Source organism: Lithobates pipiens, unplaced genomic scaffold, assembly GCF_037356315.1.
Source record: "Lithobates pipiens isolate NorthernLeopardFrog02 unplaced genomic scaffold, aLitPip1_a1.2 Scaffold_19, whole genome shotgun sequence".
NCBI lineage: Eukaryota > Metazoa > Chordata > Amphibia > Anura > Ranidae > Lithobates > Lithobates pipiens.
Genome location: NW_027507764.1, coordinates 195,029,096 through 195,047,147, shown reverse-complemented (window position 1 = coordinate 195,047,147; position 18,052 = coordinate 195,029,096).

The following is an 18,052-nucleotide window of genomic DNA, read 5'->3' as shown; positions in this document are numbered from 1 at the left end:
TTTACCTTCAACTGTGTACAATGTAAAAATTTAAAAACAAAATATTTTATTACAAAAATATATAGAAATTTATAGACCAATGATCATGCCTAAAAAGGTCACACTAATAACTCTCTCAAAACTGGACTATTGTTATCAAAAGAAAAATATATGGAGATGGCCTTTAGTCCAGGCTACCAGGAAGATATTTTAATAGTCAGTCCTTATGCATCAGGTTTGTGGATTTTGCTGGGCTAAAAAAAAGTGAAATGAACAAAGTATATTACAAATGCAATCAAATTTACCGATTTACTGAAATAATGAACCATGGTAATGTAGTATTTATTAAAGCATAGACTTCAGCCAAAATCCTTTTTTTTTTTTTCAGTTGAGGGCAAAGTGGGTTAGAAGAAGAACCTCTGTCGTGATTTATTGTTGTCTGTATGGTTGTTAAAGATATCTCCCCTCTCACCATCTTCTAGTGCAGGGGTCTCCAAACTATGGCCCTCCAGTTGTTCAGGAACTTCAATTGCCATCATGCCTAGCCATGTTTGTGATTGTCAGAGTTTTACAATGCCTCATGAGATGTGTAGTTCTGCAACAGCTGGAGGGCCATAGTTTGGAGATTCCTGTTCTAGTGACACAGAGGTTCCAATCCTATAGCACTTTCCAAAAAAACAAGTGTTTTTTATGATTTATTAGTGGCTTTGTTGGACAGATGTATCTCCATTTCCTGTCCCAGTGACAAAACAGGAAATGAGGGGGCATTTCTCCAAAGGTGGCACAGTCAGCAGTAAAAATCTGATAGAGGTGGTAACTCTATTCTATAGAAAACAAAAACAAACAAGCAAACATTTGTGTTTGGAATTTCACTTTAAATGTTATTTATTTTAATATAACAGCCCACATTGATTGGATGTCATACTACATTCACAAGAGTAAGCATAAAAAGAGAGAGTAGTGCACATAAGGAAGACATGGTCCACACGGTGCCTTTGTTCCGGATCTCCTTTTCACATCTGTTTCCCACATACCACCGGTCTCCAGATGTTTTACACCTGTAAAAAGTGTATTTATTAATCTGTGATATACCCAGATATGCATATTCAGTATAGAAAGTAATGCAAACAAGGTTTAAATATTTTTCAAGGGGCACGTGAAATAGTTTAAGGTGGAACTAGGATTTAAAGGAGAATTGTTTCCAAATAATCCAAAAGTGTCAATGCCACTCCAGAGTGTATAGTGTACTGTAACATTAAGCAAATAAAGCTGTAATGAAATATTACATCACAGTGAACCGTTTATAGTTCTTTCAGTATCATAAATAATATATGCTGCCCTATGCACCCCAATACACACAGCACCATGCCTTGTGATACATGCGCCACATACCCCTAATGCCATAATACTAATCTAAGAGCTCCCATATAACCCAAGAGGCCAGAGGGAGACCCTCAGCTCAGCAGTCTTCATTCACCTGGGGCTCCGAGTCCTCATTGATGGGAAGCTCTGACAACTTTCTCCACATCTCTTTCCTCCCAACTTCACTCCATCTTCCTGCAGAACCAGGTGCTGAAAGTCAGTGCACTCCAGGCCTGGTACCCACTGCCACTTTGCAGAGTTAAAGGGAGAGAGGAGGCTGCTACTATACTGCAGCCACAAAGGTAGAGAATGAAGACCTTAGTTAGCTGCCAAGTTAGTCAGGGTGAAAAAAAAACAAAATGTCAATCTAGTTCAACCAACAGAATAAAAAAAACACAAAATACAGAATCTTTAACCCACAGTTGACCCAAAGGAAGATCAAAAAAAAAAAAGCCCTACGGGCATGGTGCAATTTGCTCCAGTAAATTCCCCCAGGAGGCAACCAGGTATCTACTGAGCTGGCCAGAACTAGTTTTTAGGGAGTCTATTCCACAGCTCTTACTGTAAATAAGCCTTTCTATGCCCCTTTGTATCCTTTTTTTTTTTATAACATTAAATCATATATTTATTACCACCCTAGAGGAGGAATTACCTTGAATGCCATGATTGCTTTATGTGAGATGTATTCTATTTTTTATAGTCAATACCATGGTTTTTAATTATGTGTCATTTTTCTTGCATGCTATATACAGTATAATAAAATATTGAAACTGGACATGGAAGGTGATCTATTTATGTACTTTTTTTAAAAAAAATATATATGTTTAACACCTTCCCGCCCTATAGCCGAAAGACGGCTACAGCGCAGGCTTAATTTGCCGGGAGGGCGTACATGGATGTCCTCCCGTAATCCTGCTGTCTGTGCACCTCCTGTGGACTCAGCTGATCACAGATCTGGGGAAGGGGCCAATCACAGCAGCCCTTTACCACGTAATCAGCTGTGTCCAATGAAAGTTGATCGCAGAAGTAAGCACAAGACGGTTATCAGCTTTCCTTTTCTCATGCTGACAGCATGAGGAGAGAAAAAGAGAGCTGATAAATGGCTAAAAGCACATCGGCACTGATAATCAGGGCACTGATTATCAGTGCCCTGACTATCAGTGCAGTCCCAATAGTGCCCACCAGTGCTCCCAATCAGTGGTCACCAGTGCTGCCAATCAGTGCCCATCAGTGCTGCCAATCAGTGCCACCTATCGGTGCCACCTATTAGAGCCCATCAGTGCCACCTATTAGAGCCCATCAGTGCCACCCATCAGTGCCCATTAGAGTTGACTATCAGTGCCCATCAGTGGCGCCTATCAGTGTAGCCTCATCAGTGCCACCGGTCAGTGCCACCTATCAGTGCCGCCTGATCAGTGCCACCTCATCAGCGCACATCAGTAAAGGGAGAAAGATTACATGTTTGCTAAATTTTATAACAAACTATGAAAAATGTTTATTTTTGTATATTTAACAAAAAATAAAAATCTCAGTGGTAATTAAATATCACCAAAGGAAAGCTCTATTTGTGTGTAAAAAAAATACAAAATGTAATTTGGATACAGCGTTGCGTGACTGCGCAATTGTCATTCAAAGTGTGACAGTGCTGAAAGCTGAAAATTTTCCTGGTTAGGAAGGGGGTAAAAGTGCCAGGTAGGAAAGTGAGGAATGTACACTATATTTTAGGTGATATTTACATCTTTGTGTTTTGGGCTTGTAGCATCCTACGTTCTGGGTTCATTTGTATTGCATTTGATATTTGCAGATTCTGAATCCCTTACTTTGGATTTCAGATTCAAATTACACAAAGGCCGTGCTTCATTATTTTTTCTCCCAATGAAGGTATAGGTGTCAGTTGAAGACATAAGACAATGTAATTCCCATGTGTCTGATATAGCATCTTGATTCAGCAGTGTCACCTTAGTTAGTAGTTTATTTCATGTGACAGGTTCACATTACCCTTTATACATCAAACAACCATTGCATTATGTAGGGCAGCCCCCGTAGGAGCCGCTGGTGACTAGGGGTCCTGCACAGCCAGGCACACTAAATTTCTACAGGCTCGCTTGAAATTGGAAACGTTTTATTTTTTTTATTAGGGGTTAATAAACTTGAATAGGGATAGGGTTATTATGGAATGCTCACTTGACTGGAACAAAGTCTCTTCAGGGACACTCAAATATATTCACTCTCTGTATACACTCCTCATCCTCCAGTACATCACTTGCTTGCAGGAACAACTCAGACCCAGCCGGAACACTGTTTGATGAATGTGGCAAGGCACTCAGCCAGATCAAGCAAAAGCCCTTTACAGGCAGGGACTGCGGGCCCCTTTGGTGCGTAGAGAAAAAGTCCAGTGTCCTGCTACATACCTGTAACTACTGATCCCAGCACCACCTCTTCAGGCACTGCCAGCCCACCTGGCTACAGCTGCCCCTTTCACTAGCCCTCCTGGCTACTTCCTACAGTCCTCTCAGACTGCCACACTCACCAGCCACACAGCTGTGTTCTGCCTGGAGATATCTCATGCCGCGTACACACGTAGCGAACTATCCTACGGACTTAGTCTGGCGGACTTCCCGCCAGACTGTCCGTCGGACTTTCCGAACGAGCTACTTGCCCACACATGGCACTTTTTCAGCGGACTAATGCGGCGTACTAAGTCCGCCGTACTATCCGCCCTACTTTTGAAATGAACGGACTCGCCCACACACACGAAGGAAAGTCCGCTCATTTCGAGCGCTTCTCCAGGTAGGCGGGGCCCGCGAAGGAGACATCGCTGGCCCCGCCACCTGGTATGGACTTAAAGGGGAACCCCAACTCCAAAAAATATCGGCGTGGGGGTCCCCCCAGGTCCACATCAGACTCTTGTTCGAGCATGCTACCTGGCCGGCCAGGAAAGTGGGGCGAGCGAGCGGCCCCCCCTCCTGAGCCGTACCAGGCCGCGTGCCCTCAACATGGAGGGGTGCCTTGGGGAAGGGGGGGCGTGCGCCCCCCCACCCCAAAGCACCTTGTCCCCATGTTGATGAGGACAAGGGCCTCTTCCCATCAACCCTGGCCGTTGGTTGTCGGGGTCTGCGGGCGGGGGGCTTATCAGAATCCGGGAGCCCCCTTTATTAAGGGGGCCCCCAGATACCGGCCCCCCCCACCCTATGTGAATGAGTAAGGGGTACAATGTACCCCTACCCATTCACCTGTGTAATAAAGTACAAAAAAACAACAACACATAAGATAAAATAGTTTATTGCACAGCTCCGGGGTCTTCCGTCTTCGGGGGGTCTTCTCGCCAGACTCCTCCGCTATCTTCTTCTAGCTCTTTTACTAGCGGAGGAGCCCGGCTTTCTTCCTCGCCACCGGCCTCTTCTTCCGACTTCGGGGGCACCCCCCCATGTTGAGGGCATGCGGCCTGGTACGGCTCAGGAGGGGGGGGGCGCTCGCTCGCCCCCCCTTTCCTGGCTGGCCGGGTAGCGTGCTAGGACAAGGGTCTGATGTGGACCTGGGGGGACCCCCACGCCGATTTTTTTTGGCGTTGGGGTTCCCCTTTAAGTCCATACCAGGTGGCGGGGCCAGCGACGTCTCCTTCGCGGGCCCCGCCTACCTGGAGACCCGCTCAAATGAGCGGACTTTTCTCCGGGCGGGAAAAGTCAGTTAATTTCAAAACTACGGCGGACTGGCATACACACGGCCGGATTGTCCGCCGAAATGCGAGTCCGGCGGGAAGATTGGAGTGCAAAACTACTTTCTAAGTCCGCCGTACTTTCGGGTCAAAAAAGTATGCCGGAGGCTACACACGGGGGGATTGTCCGGCGGACTTGAGTTTGCCGGACTTTTCCACCCGATTGTTTGATCGTGTGTACGCGACATCAGATGTGCTAGCTGGCTCCTGTTGTCCTCATTCTTGCTCCCGTGCCTCTGGACAGGACAGACTAGGGGGTGGCTACCCTCAAGGGCCACTGACAGCCTCCTCAACACTATCTGCAGCTTCCACCCAAACTCTGCACTGCCCCTGCTGGCCTGACTGAGTATTCAAGAGGGGCCCACCCCCTATCAGCCCACTTGCTGAGGACCAGCCAGGGCCCTCCTTAACATTCCAGGCAGCTCCTCCCAGCCTTCCTTCCATTCCTCCGGAAGCCTCACCAAGGCTCCAGCAAGCAAGCGGAGGCACCAGAGGTGTTGCCTTATGAGTCCTCCAGCCTCCCTAGATCACTCACCCCGGCCCAGATTAAACACAGACTTGGCTCCCAGCCAAGCCTAAAATTTTTTTTCAATTTCTTTATTTATTTATTTTTTTCCCTTTCCATTTTATTTTTTCCTCAAGTAAACAAGAATAGAATTTTACATAAACAATCTAAGAGTCATACATCGTGTTTCCATATTCATACATAATAAACAAAAAGAGCATAACAATTCATTCTATTCCCTTAGCCTCTTATTCCCTTTATAATGTAATGTATAAATCCAAAGAGAGAGCAGGCTAGGTTAATGGTAATCTATATAATATATCGGGGCAATATCATAGAGACTTCACTCTCAGTCCCACATACCCCATGTCTGGTCCTAGGTTGGTACTGTTCCCAATCAGGCCAGAGTTATATTGTTATCCTCTTATTTCTCATCTTCCCCCCCTGATATTTTCCCCCCTATTCTTCTCCCCCCCCCCCCCCCGAGAAAAAAAAAAAAAAAGGGGGGGGGAGTTCTCATCTCCTTCCCCTATATCTCCCCCTCCTCCCCCTTAAATCGCATCAATCTGTCTCCTTCCCTCCTCCAAGGAGATATAGAGGTTCCATGGTGTCCATATTTCCAAGTAAGTTTTCCTTCTTTTCCTGGCTGTCCATATTAGGTCTTCCATCCTGTTCACCTCCTCAACTTTCTTCAACCACATGCTCACACTGGGGGGTTGTATTTGTTTCCACCTAAGTGTTATACATGACTTGGCTGTATTTACCAAGTGACACAGGATGGAATTCCCACCTATATTTCCTGAGGTCTCTGACAAGTTCAGGAGGAATACTGCTGGGTCCTCCCGTATTTCTACTTCACTGAATTTTTGAGCGATCTCTCGTACCTCTTTCCAGTATTTCTTAATTTTTGGACATGACCAAAATATATGTAAAAAATTTCCCACTTCTTTCTGGCACCTCCAACACTTATTTGATATATGAGGGAAATATTTTTGAAGTTTTTCTGGTGTTCTATACCACTGTGCGATAATTTTATAATTAGTTTCCTGTAGTTTTGTGCATGTTGCTGTTTTAAAAATTGATTGTATCATATTTTTCTTCTGCTCCTCAGAAAAAGTCCTTCCTAGGTCTATTTCCCACTTCCTAACGAAGGGTACCTGAAAATTTTCTACGGGTTTAATCAGTAACGCGTACATTTTCGAGATTGCATGCGTAATTGGTTCCTTTTCCATACAGAGTTTCTCAAATGGCATATAGTCTCGATCTAGTAACTCTGGCACTATCTCTGTTTTTAGAAAATGTCCTAATTGTGCCGCCTGCCAGAAATCTAATTGAAAAGGGTCTTTTCTATCTATCATCTCCTGCATTGTTGGCCATTTACCTTTTTTCACGAAATGCGAAGCTTGATATATTCCTTTTTTAATCAACTTATCAAAAGGTCCTTTCTGTATGCCTGGTATAAATCGGGGGTTACCCAATATAGGGACTAGAGGGGAGTTCTGTGTCGATATCTTATTCTTAGCTAAGAGATGGTAGCATATCTGTAATGTGGGTCCTATTGTAGGGTGTAGCTTCGTATCTGAGGTCAAATTTCTGTAGCACCAAGGTGCTCTATGTAGTAGCTCCCTACATTGTGCTTGCTCTAATTTTACCCATATTTTCTGATCTCCATGTCGACACCAGTCTAGTAATCTACCTAGATGTATTGCCTGGTAATATTTGTATATGTCTGGTGTTGCTAATCCCCCGTATTGCTTTGGTAATGTTAATAATGTCCTCCGTATCCTTGGTTGTTTGTCTGCCCAAATAAATTTCATAAATAATGTTTGTATAGTTCTAAAAAAAATTCTTGGTATTAACATTGGGATTGCCTGGAGGAGGTACAGGAGTTTTGGCAAAATATTCATCTTGATTATATTATTTCTTCCAAACCAGGAATGTATTCCCCTGTGCCATCTCTCCAGGCATCCTCGTACCATCTTCAATACTGGTACAAAATTTAATTCATATATCTTATTGAAGTTTGTTGCGATCGTTATTCCCAAGTATTTCAAGCCATAGTCCGTCCAATTAAATTTATAATTTAATTTTATTAGTCTCGTCATTTTCTCTGGGACTGCTATCATTAAGGCTTCTGACTTGGAGCAGTTTATTTTAAAGTGGGATAATGTACTATATGTCTCGATTTCCTTACAGATTTGGGAGCGAGATTATCGGATTCGTCACTGTAAAAAGCATATCATCTGCATATGCTGCGACTTTATTATGGGTTTCTCCTATGGTTATTCCTTGGATATCCCTGTTGAGCCTTACTCTGCATAGAAGTGGTTCAAGGGTCAACGCAAAATAACAGAGGGGACAGTGGACATCCCTGTCTGGTCCCATTTGTTATTGGGAAAGATGTAGATACCACTCCATTTACTCTTACTTGAGCTGTAGGTTTTTCATACAAGCTTGTTATCCAGCCCATCATTTTCCCTCCTAGCTTTATATGTCGGAGTACCGAGAACATGAACCCCCACCCCACCCGATCAAAAGCCTTTTCTGCATCTGTTCCCAGAAATATACAGGGGGTATCGGTAGAGATGACTGTATGTATTAGGTTTAAGGCCTTAATAGTATTGTCCCTTGATTCTCTTGTTGGGACAAATCCCACTTGGTCTTGATGAATCAAAGAGGGCAAATACAACAGTATCCTCAAGGCTAATAATTTGCTAAATATTTTCAAATCTGCGTTCAGTAAAGATATTGGCCTATAGCTTCCACATTGTTTCGGGTCTTTACCTTCTTTCTGTATCACTGTGATTGTAGCTTTAAGTGTATCTGAGTGGAAAGTCGATATGTCTCCTATTTCATTAAACAGTTTAACCATATATGGACATAATTCCGGCATAAGCGTCTTATAATATTGGGCTGTTAGTCCATCTGGACCAGGTGCTTTCCCACTTTTTATCTGTTTTATCGTGTTTTGTACTTCTTCTAGTGTGATTGGGGATTCCATCTCCTCTTGTGCAGTACTTGTCAGAGTCGGCATTTCGCTTGATCTTATGTATTCATTTATCTTAGCTTGATCTGATGCCCTCAAATTCAGATTATACAATGAGGAGTAGAAATCGCCAAACACACCAGCAATCTGTTCTGGCACTCGTTCTTCCTCCCCACCTTTTTTTCTAATTATAGGTATGTATGTCTTGGATTGTATTTCCCGTAATGCTCTCGCTAGTTGTTTTCCGCATTTATTGCCGGATTCATAGCTACACTTACGTCCTATCTGAATTGCCATTTTAGCTCTGTACTGTAGCAGATCTGTAACTTGCCTACGTGTGCTTATTAATTCTTGTTCAACTTCTAAGTTCTGGGCATGTTTATGTTGGGCTTCTAGATGTTGCATTTTTACTAATAATTCTGTTAACTTTGTTTCTCTTTCCTTCTTAATCCTTGCTCCATGCTTAATCAATACTCCTCTGATTACTGCCTTGTGCGTTTCCCAGATTGTTCCCAAGGAACTTTCTGGGCCTTCGTTCTCCTGAAAGAAGAATTTTATCTCCTTTCTGACATCCTCCAGGACTAAAGGATCCTGAAGGAGGCTCTCATTGAGTTTCCACATCCTAGAGGTTAAATGTTTTTTCCCCGTTAAATTATATTTTAAAAATTTGGGGCATGATCTGACCAGGTAATTAGACCAATAGTGGCTTCCTTAACTGAGGATAATTGTTTATGCGGAATAAAAAACATATCTATCCGTGAATACACTCTATGCGGATTGGAGAAAAAAGAGTAATCTCTTTCCTTGGGGTGTAATAATCGCCATATATCTACCAGTTTTGTTTCTGTTATTGCCTGGGCTATCCTCTTTCTTATTTTAGGTGTCACTGACGATGTCCCTGATGAGGTGTCTTCACTGGGGATTAATGGGGTATTAAGGTCTCCCCCCATAATCAACTGTCCTTCTTCGAATTCCATAAGTTTGTCAAGTATCTCTTTAAAAAAGAGGTCTTGTTGTATATTGGGGGCATAATATGTTGCTAATGTAACTCCTACCCCTCCTATAGTCCCCTTTACAAACAGATACCTTCCCTTTGCATCTATCATAGAATCCCTATGATTCCATGCTACTGTTTTTGATATCATAATGGTGACTCCCTTAGTTTTGGAAATCGGGTTAAGCGCATGGTAAACCATTGGATACCCCGTAGACCTCAGCAGAGAGAAATTATTTTCTCTGAAATGTGTTTCTTGAATAAACGCTACATCTATCTTCAATCTCTTTAAATCATGAAGTAACATTCGTCTTTTTTACGGGACGTTCAGTCCCTTTACATTCAGGGACATTATTTTTAAAGTTTCCATATCTCCTTGGGGAAAGAGGCAGAGACAAGTAAAGGTGCAAACAAACAAAAAAAAAAAAAAAAAAGGGGGGGGGGAGAACCCCCTCTAACCCTACCCCCTCCCGCCCCCCTCCCTCCCGTCCAATCTGCTACTCCCTCCCTCCCTCCCCCACTACCAATCCCTGGGTTGGCCGTTTACCAACGGTCTCCCCACGAATCTCAAAGCTCTACTGCTTTTACCCACTCAATTTCCGGACCCTCCGGATTATGAGTGTTTACCTAATGGGGTTTTGTGGTTGTGCCTGGCTGCTCCTGGGCGAGCTTCCCCCGTGCCCTCCGCCAGTCTTTTATAATATCATGTTTTCTACTGTCACCTGTTACTTCTCCACATAGATTGTGTCTACTCCAACATGGCTCTTTTAAGAGAGGGGGGGTTAAAAAAAAAAAAAAAAAAGGAGACAGAAGCCATAGTAGAGGCAAAGTTAATTATGTCTGTCCATTCACATCTACGTATATACTTTTACATATATACACCTATACCCTTGCATATACATGTATGGAGACACACATTCACAGCTGCACCTGTGTTTGTAAATTCATACATGTACCCATCTCTATATTTATCCAAAGCTTAAGCCTCTCCTGTATATATAATTTATATCAATCCCCCCCCCCTTTCCTATTTTCCATGTCTCCTCTCCGTTTCTCTCTTCCTTCCTCCAAGAGCCATATTGTGTATTGACCTTGTTCCAAAAAAAAAAAAAAAAAAACGTACCATAATACAATAAAGCAACAATACAATATAATACCTTACACTCCTCATCCCAAAAAAAAAAAAAAAAAAAAAAATTTATTTTCTTTTTTTTTCTTTCCCTTTTCCCTTCCCTTTTTCCTCCCCTTTTTCCTTTCCCTCTCTCCCTTTCCTCCTCAAAGGGGGAGGGGAGGCAAGGTGGGGAGAAGGAGAAAGGGAGAAAGAGAGGGGGGGGGGGGCCGGAGGCCACATCTTATAAAGTTATTTTATTCATCCTTAAGTTCAGGTAGGGGGGTCTGGTCCCAATCCGTAAACCCTCCGTTTCCCCCAGGTCCCTAGCTATGTGCTTTATTTTGTTAGTGGTGATATTAAAAGTTACTAATATTGGTGATTAGTGATTGACCAAAAAAAAAAAAAAAAAAACAACAGTTTCTTGTGTCCTAATTCTATATACTCTCCCCCAATATCCCTCCTTATCCCACCCTCTCAACCCTCACAAGTCTAAACCATCCCCTGTGCACCATCATTCCCATATATATTTACTGACCCTCCACATCCATTACTCCCTCCCCCCCCAAAAAACAAGAAAAAAACAAAGAAAAAAAAATATTATGTATTATATTAAATCCCCCCCTCCTCCCAACACTTCTAAAAAAAAAAAGAAGAAACCACTGCAACCCCTATCATCCCATTTTCCCCCTCTTTATCCCTAGTAAATTATAATAGTAAATTATATTACTCTCCTAAGTGACCACCTCTTCTAGGAACCTCGGTCATGTGAATCCCCCCCAGGGACCTGAACCCCCCCCCCTTTATTATAATTACCTAATCTTATTTGTGTATTTATCTTAGACTCTCCACCTGTATCCCCCCCCCCTCATCCCTCATTATCTCCATTCATCCTAATCCAAAAAAAGATATTAAGAGCATATCTCTCTCCTCCCATACTTCTTAAATCATCATGGAGGGAATTAATTAGACAAGTTGAAAACCTATGGGATGAGGCTACGAAAAAAAGGAAACAGAGAAGGGAAAAAGCCCCAACAGGCGCACAAAAGAAACAAAAAAAAAGGATAGGTTCAGGGATATGAGTTAATTTAGCTTAATTTCTAACACAAGTCTCATTGTGCTGTAATATGTCTTTCTCATCTTTCCCACTCCCTCTCTTTCCCTCCTGTGCTTTCTGTTTTTTTTCTCTGTAGCTGAGAGAGTGGGAGTCTCCAGTTCGGCACCATAAACGGCTCCACACCTATAAAGGCAAATCATTTTGGAAGATCGCTGTATAGTCTCAGTGTGCATGTAGATGTTCCTTTTCTTATTACCACAGCAAGAGGGTATTTCCATCTGTATGCATGTCCCTCCCGCCGTACACAGTCCAAGACAGCACGCAACTGTGCTCTGCGCTGTAGTGTGGCCCGGGATAAGTCAGGTAGGAGCTTCACTACTGATCCCTCTATCTCAATATTGCCAGCCAACCATGCCTTCCTCAGCAAAGTCTCCTTATGCGCGTATCTATGGAGGCGGCAAATTATGTCCCTGGGCCTTTGCGGGTCTGCTGATTTAGGCCCTAGCGCCCTGTGTACTCTGTCCAAATCCATGTTAGGCGGGACATTACCCTCTAAAATCATGTGAAAAATGCTCATTACCTTCTCCTGCAAGTCCTCCTGCTCAGCGACTTCTGGGACTCCTCGGAGCCTCAAGTTGCAGCGACGACTACGATCTTCAAGTTCCTCGATCTGAAGCTGCATCTTCACCAACGTCTCACCCTGCTCTTTGCTCTCCCTTTCCACTCTCTCCATTTTTCCTTCAAATCTGTTGCTTAGGGGGGTGTGGTCTGAGCATGGCTGAGTGAGGGCGTGCAGAGTCTGTGCTCCTAGCTGAACCGCCAGTCATAGGTGATTTGCACCTGAGGATCCCGGAATGAGCGCGCCTAGACAGAGAGAAACGAAAACCTCGCGTAGAGCTGCAGGGTGCAGTGCCCCACAACCCACTATACAGCAGTATTTCTCCCCGAGGCGGATGTCAGCTGCCGGGCATATCGCGGAGACTACGGACGTAGCTAAGCCCCCCGAGGTGGTGAGCGCTCGGACAAACAGGGGGGAGATGAAAAGCTCAATCGAGGCTGGGAATGGCAGAGAGGAAAACGAAGGAGCTACCCCTCGCACTAAACGATCGGAAGCGGAGGCGAGTGCGCGGACGAATAGGGGGGAGACGAAAAGCCCAACCGAGGTCGGGAACGGCAAAGAGGAATGCGAGGAAGTCACCCCTCGTAGTATACGATCGGAAGCGGAGGATCTGAAGAGCTTAATCCAGGCTCTACCAACGAAAGCCGATATAGAGGCTCTCATTAAGAGAGTGGAGGAGACACACCGTGCTGAGATCCAGCAAGTACACACTGAGATCCAGGTAATTTCCGACCGCTTGATAGTGGGGGAGGTAAGAGTAGCCAAGCCTAAATTTACCTATATTACAAAAAGAAATCTATGTACAGCCTAGCACTCTACACTAGAGGGTGCTACAATTACTTGAAGTCACCTGGCTGTAAATGGTCACCCTATCTGCCCTCTGTTCCCCGAAGCCTTCTGGGTTTACAAGTGCAGCTTACCTGCAGACGTCGTCCCGGCAAAGGAGATCCGCGCTGTAGCCGTCATTCGGCTATAGCGCGGGTCTCAAGTGGTTAAGGGCAATTATAATGCTGATGCAATGTGGCCCACAATGAAATTGAGTTTGACACTCCTGCACTGAGGCAAGACATTTTTACCTGCATGCCGGCTGCTGGTTTTCCAGAACACAGATTCCATCATTCAAACAGTTATTTTGTGCGCACAGGACTGGCACTTTGGGTGGTGGTGATGTGGGTGGCGGCAATGGTTGTGTCTGTCTTAATTGGGAAATATCTGTAGAAATAAAGAAGAGATAATGGTTTTCTGTCTCTGTTGAGGCGCTGATAAGCCTGTATAACTAATACACAAAGACAATGAAAGAAGCCGAAGTACATTACATTTGGTTATATATCAAAAACAATTTATTAGATGCACTAGAGCCTATCCCAATACACTTCAAATAATGTGTATGAAAAAGAAAACAAAAAATGTGTAGCTGCCCCTTTAAGTGTGGGTGATTCATCTAGACTTAGGCCATATATATATATATATATATATATATATATATATATATATATATATATATATATATATATATAGATATAGATATAGATATAGATATAGATATATAGATATAAATCATTTGTAGGCGATCGGAGGGGTAAAGAGCCGGCTCAAATAGTTCAGTAAAGTAAAAATGGCTTTATTCAGCAAAATAAACAGAAGAAACAACAGACTTGTCTTGTAACACAGGTGCAGATGTAGGAAAAGTTCAATCTCTTTAACCAACAGGCTGATATATAGATAAAGTACATGGCTCTAGCCAGAGCTACAGTCTCTGATATGGTTTTGCTCACCCCAGCAGGTACGCAATACAGCAAAGGATCCTTTCACACAGCATGCTGCTGTGTCTCTCTTTCTCTCCTACTCAAACAGCTCCCCTCTAACATTTTCAGCCCAGCTGGCAATAAGCAGGTCTGAAGGGGAAGTAACTGCCCTCTTCAATTAACCCCTTGAAATACCCTGTTCCAAGCCAGGGGTCTGGACACCACGAGCCAAGTGACAATAGACCCGAGAAAGGGCATCCGCATTCTGATGTACCTTTCCTGGTGTCAGAGAACTCACCATGTGAAGATCCGTCCCCGTGTAGCAGCAGTTCACCTTCGTCCCAAGGATCATGCACAGTGTCCCCATCAGAGGCGTGCGAGTCCTGGTACGAACGGACGCACGCCAATACGAACACGTGGACGCACTCGCGCCAACCGAACGTTTGCACGTAATTACACACGCTTCTTCTTCTTTGTGGCCTCTAGAGTGAAAACCTCCTCTGGTGCCTGGAATTGGGGCAGTAGAGGGTGATGCCGCCAACGTTCCAGAAACCGCTGATTTGACAAAACTCACTCTTCCTCCACCTGCTGTTCCTGCTGCTGTCCATCAGCCACCACCTATACCACTACACCCGCCTCCACCTCCACCTTCTAGTTACATCACTGGTATGTCTACAACCAGCTCCTACAAATGATGACACTGTATACTATCAATCGTACTGACTCCTTTACTGGGTGAACTATCTAAGAGAAGAACCCCAATCACATTTAGAGATTTACTTTTAACCTTCTGTTGCATCTCTAGGACAGGAAGTGAAGGGAAATCTCCCCAGTGGTGCACAAATAATAATAACCTAGCAGGGGTTAAAACTCTTCCTACTCTATCCAGAAAAAAAGAAAAAAAAGATTTTGGATCTAGATACACTAAACCACTAGACCTCCGGGAAGATTTATCCCCCTTCATGACCAGGCCATTTTTTGCTATATGGCACGGTGTTATTTTAACTGCCGATTTCGCAGTCATGCAACACTGCCCCCAAACAAAATTTATATATTTTTTTTTCACACAAATAGAGCTTTCTTTTGGTGGTACTAGATCACCACTGCATTATTTATTTTTTATTATATAAACGAAAAAAGACTGAAAATATAAAAAAAAGCAAAAAATATATATATATTTTACTTTCTGCTATAAAACATATCCAATAAAAAAATAAAAAAATTTAATTTCTTCTTATATTTTGGCCAAAACGCATCCTGCTACATATTTTTGGTAAAAAAATAAAAAAAAGTGTAAATTGATTGGTTTGTATGAAAACTATAGCGTCTACAATCTATGGGATATATACTAGAGTTTATATTTATTTATTTATACTATGTAAGGATTGAGGTATGTTGAAACAAAATGGTTGACCATATGTCTTACTAATTACTTGTATTTCTCTCTGTAAAATAAGGATTCGTCATCTATTGTCACGTACTCATCAAGAAGAGGCCGCATCAGCCCTAAAAAGCAGTCTACGCCCAGAAGATTGTCTTATCAGCTGATAACACCCGGAGAATTGTCTTTTCTTTGAAAATGTTGTTTTTTTTACATTTGCTGATGTTTGCCCTTTTCTGTCTATAAAAGATGTAATAAAGAAGCCTCAGAGCCAGAGCCAGTCAGAGAAAGTCAGAGTTAACGACGGACTTCTGAGCAGAAATACTGAATAATACCTCCGTGTCTCTTTGCTTGGATAAGAACTCTAACTAACAATTGGGAAACGGTAACATAACCTGACAAATAGGTGACTTGTTGAGGTCACACCTAACATTTCTGGCGCCGCGAATAGGGACTCGCTGAAGAAACTACAAGAGGCGAACGAACATAAGGACGGAACAAAGAGGCTGGGCACATCAAAGAACCACAGACAAATCCTGCGCAGGTAAGAAAAGCTTTATTTTCTTATAAACTCTGTGCTTCTTAGATTTGTGCCCACCTGATCTGTCTGAATTGTTCTTCAGGTAAAAACCAACCTCTGTAGTAAGCGGGTCTTGAACTTAATATTTTGGCTTATGTTACCGTTGTTTCTTGTCTGTCTACTTGTCATCTGTCTGTTGTGAATGAGATAAGCCCTGTTTGTATGGTGTGAATTGAAACATATATCATCCCAATGGGTAACGGAATGCGCCCTTAACTCGTAAGAGTACTTTGGGGGTCCGACACTTAAGTTTGATATACGCTTTTTGATTCATGAGCCTAAAAACGGGTTGAAAGTATAAGTCCTGACTGCCTCAATAAAGCAGGAATACGAAACGAATGCTGAGAGATTCCATGGTAATGGGACGGAAATAAGGTCTCCACAAAGCCCGGAGACCTAGTCATATGTGTTTGGCCACCAAAAGGGAATGCTTGTATATGTTGTAGCCGTCAGTCTGGTCATAATATTTGTCAGTTGGCTAGCATATAAGGTAATTCGATTTCAGAAATCTCATCCAGGATAGGTTTTTAGTATTTTGGCACCCTAGGAGGAGAAGGCAACGAGACACTTAGTAAGTGATCCAAACGCCACCTAGGCAGGACTGTCAAAATGGGCCAGACACATGGTAAACCCCAGGAGGAATCTCAGAAATGTTATGCTGTTAAAGACATAATTACAATGTTGTATGGGAAGGATAAGGCACAGGGCACAAATAGGATTCTCAAGAAATTGGGGATGGATGGAGAAAATGGATTAAGTGTAGAAGGTTGGGAAGAAATAAAGAAAGACAGACAGGGAGAGATATTGCAGAACAGATGGGTATCACAAATACAATGTTTAATTAAGGTTTCCAACAGGGCTGAAGAGGAGGGATGGGAGTATTGTCAGGAAAAGGGTGGATGGGATATGAAGGTCCGACACAAAAGTCTTCCTTCTGCTCCCGAGGATGGAGTAGAAACGGAAGGTACTCCACCTCCTTATAACACCACCACACCAGGTAATGAAAGACCAAAACTTTATCCTTCCTTAAGAGGAAGAGGGTGGGTATGCCGAGTATGCGGTACCCAGAACCCAGACTGGGCACAGGAATGTGTACATTGCGGCGCTCAAAGACCAGAGCCCGTAGCTCCAGTCCATAGTCGGACTAGGGTAATACAAGTAAATAATCCAAATGCGGGTCAAGCAGGACAGCCACCTACAGTGACCTGACAAGTCGTTCTGAGGACATGGACACCTTGGTCGGCTGACACTCTTATGGCATTAATACAGAATGCTCCTGATCCCGTAGCAAAACCTGCCGCATTCTGTAGATTCGTGACACAATTACTAGACACACATGAAGCAACTTGGCAAGATGGGGAAGATATATGTAGACATAAAATGACACTAACGATGTTTAATCAATTTATGAATGAAATTGCTCCACATAGACCACAAGGGGATCCAGCGGCAGATCCACCAGGAATACACCCCCGTCATATAGACTCTAGACCCCTGTTTATTGCTCAGTTACGAGAATTTTGCCAAGGGAAACAGCAGGAAAGGGGTTCGACAGCGCCCATAAAACAGGCCCCAGGTCAGACTGTTACAGAATTTTACCTCAACATGGAAAGCATGATGGCTGACGAAGGTCTAGATTTAGCCTTACCCGTCACCATTAGGGCTTTCAATCGACAGTTTATGGAAGGACTAGTACCCCAAATAGGTGACAAACTGAAGGCATGTACTCCCGAATGGAGAGCCATACGGGACAGAGGAACATTGTTGCAGAAAGCACAAGGCATAGAGGCTGATTTAGCAGAAACTAAACCCAGAAGGACACCGGGAGTTAACACTGTTGCCCGGGTCAATGAAGGAGGGAATTCCTCCCGTAAACCTCTTACCTGTTATTACTGCAACAAGGTGGGACATATAAAAAGAGACTGTAGGAAAAGGATAAAAGACGAACAGGAAGGAAACACGGACAGAGACACGAGGGACTACAGACACAGGCGTACCAATGATAGGGACGATCCGACCGC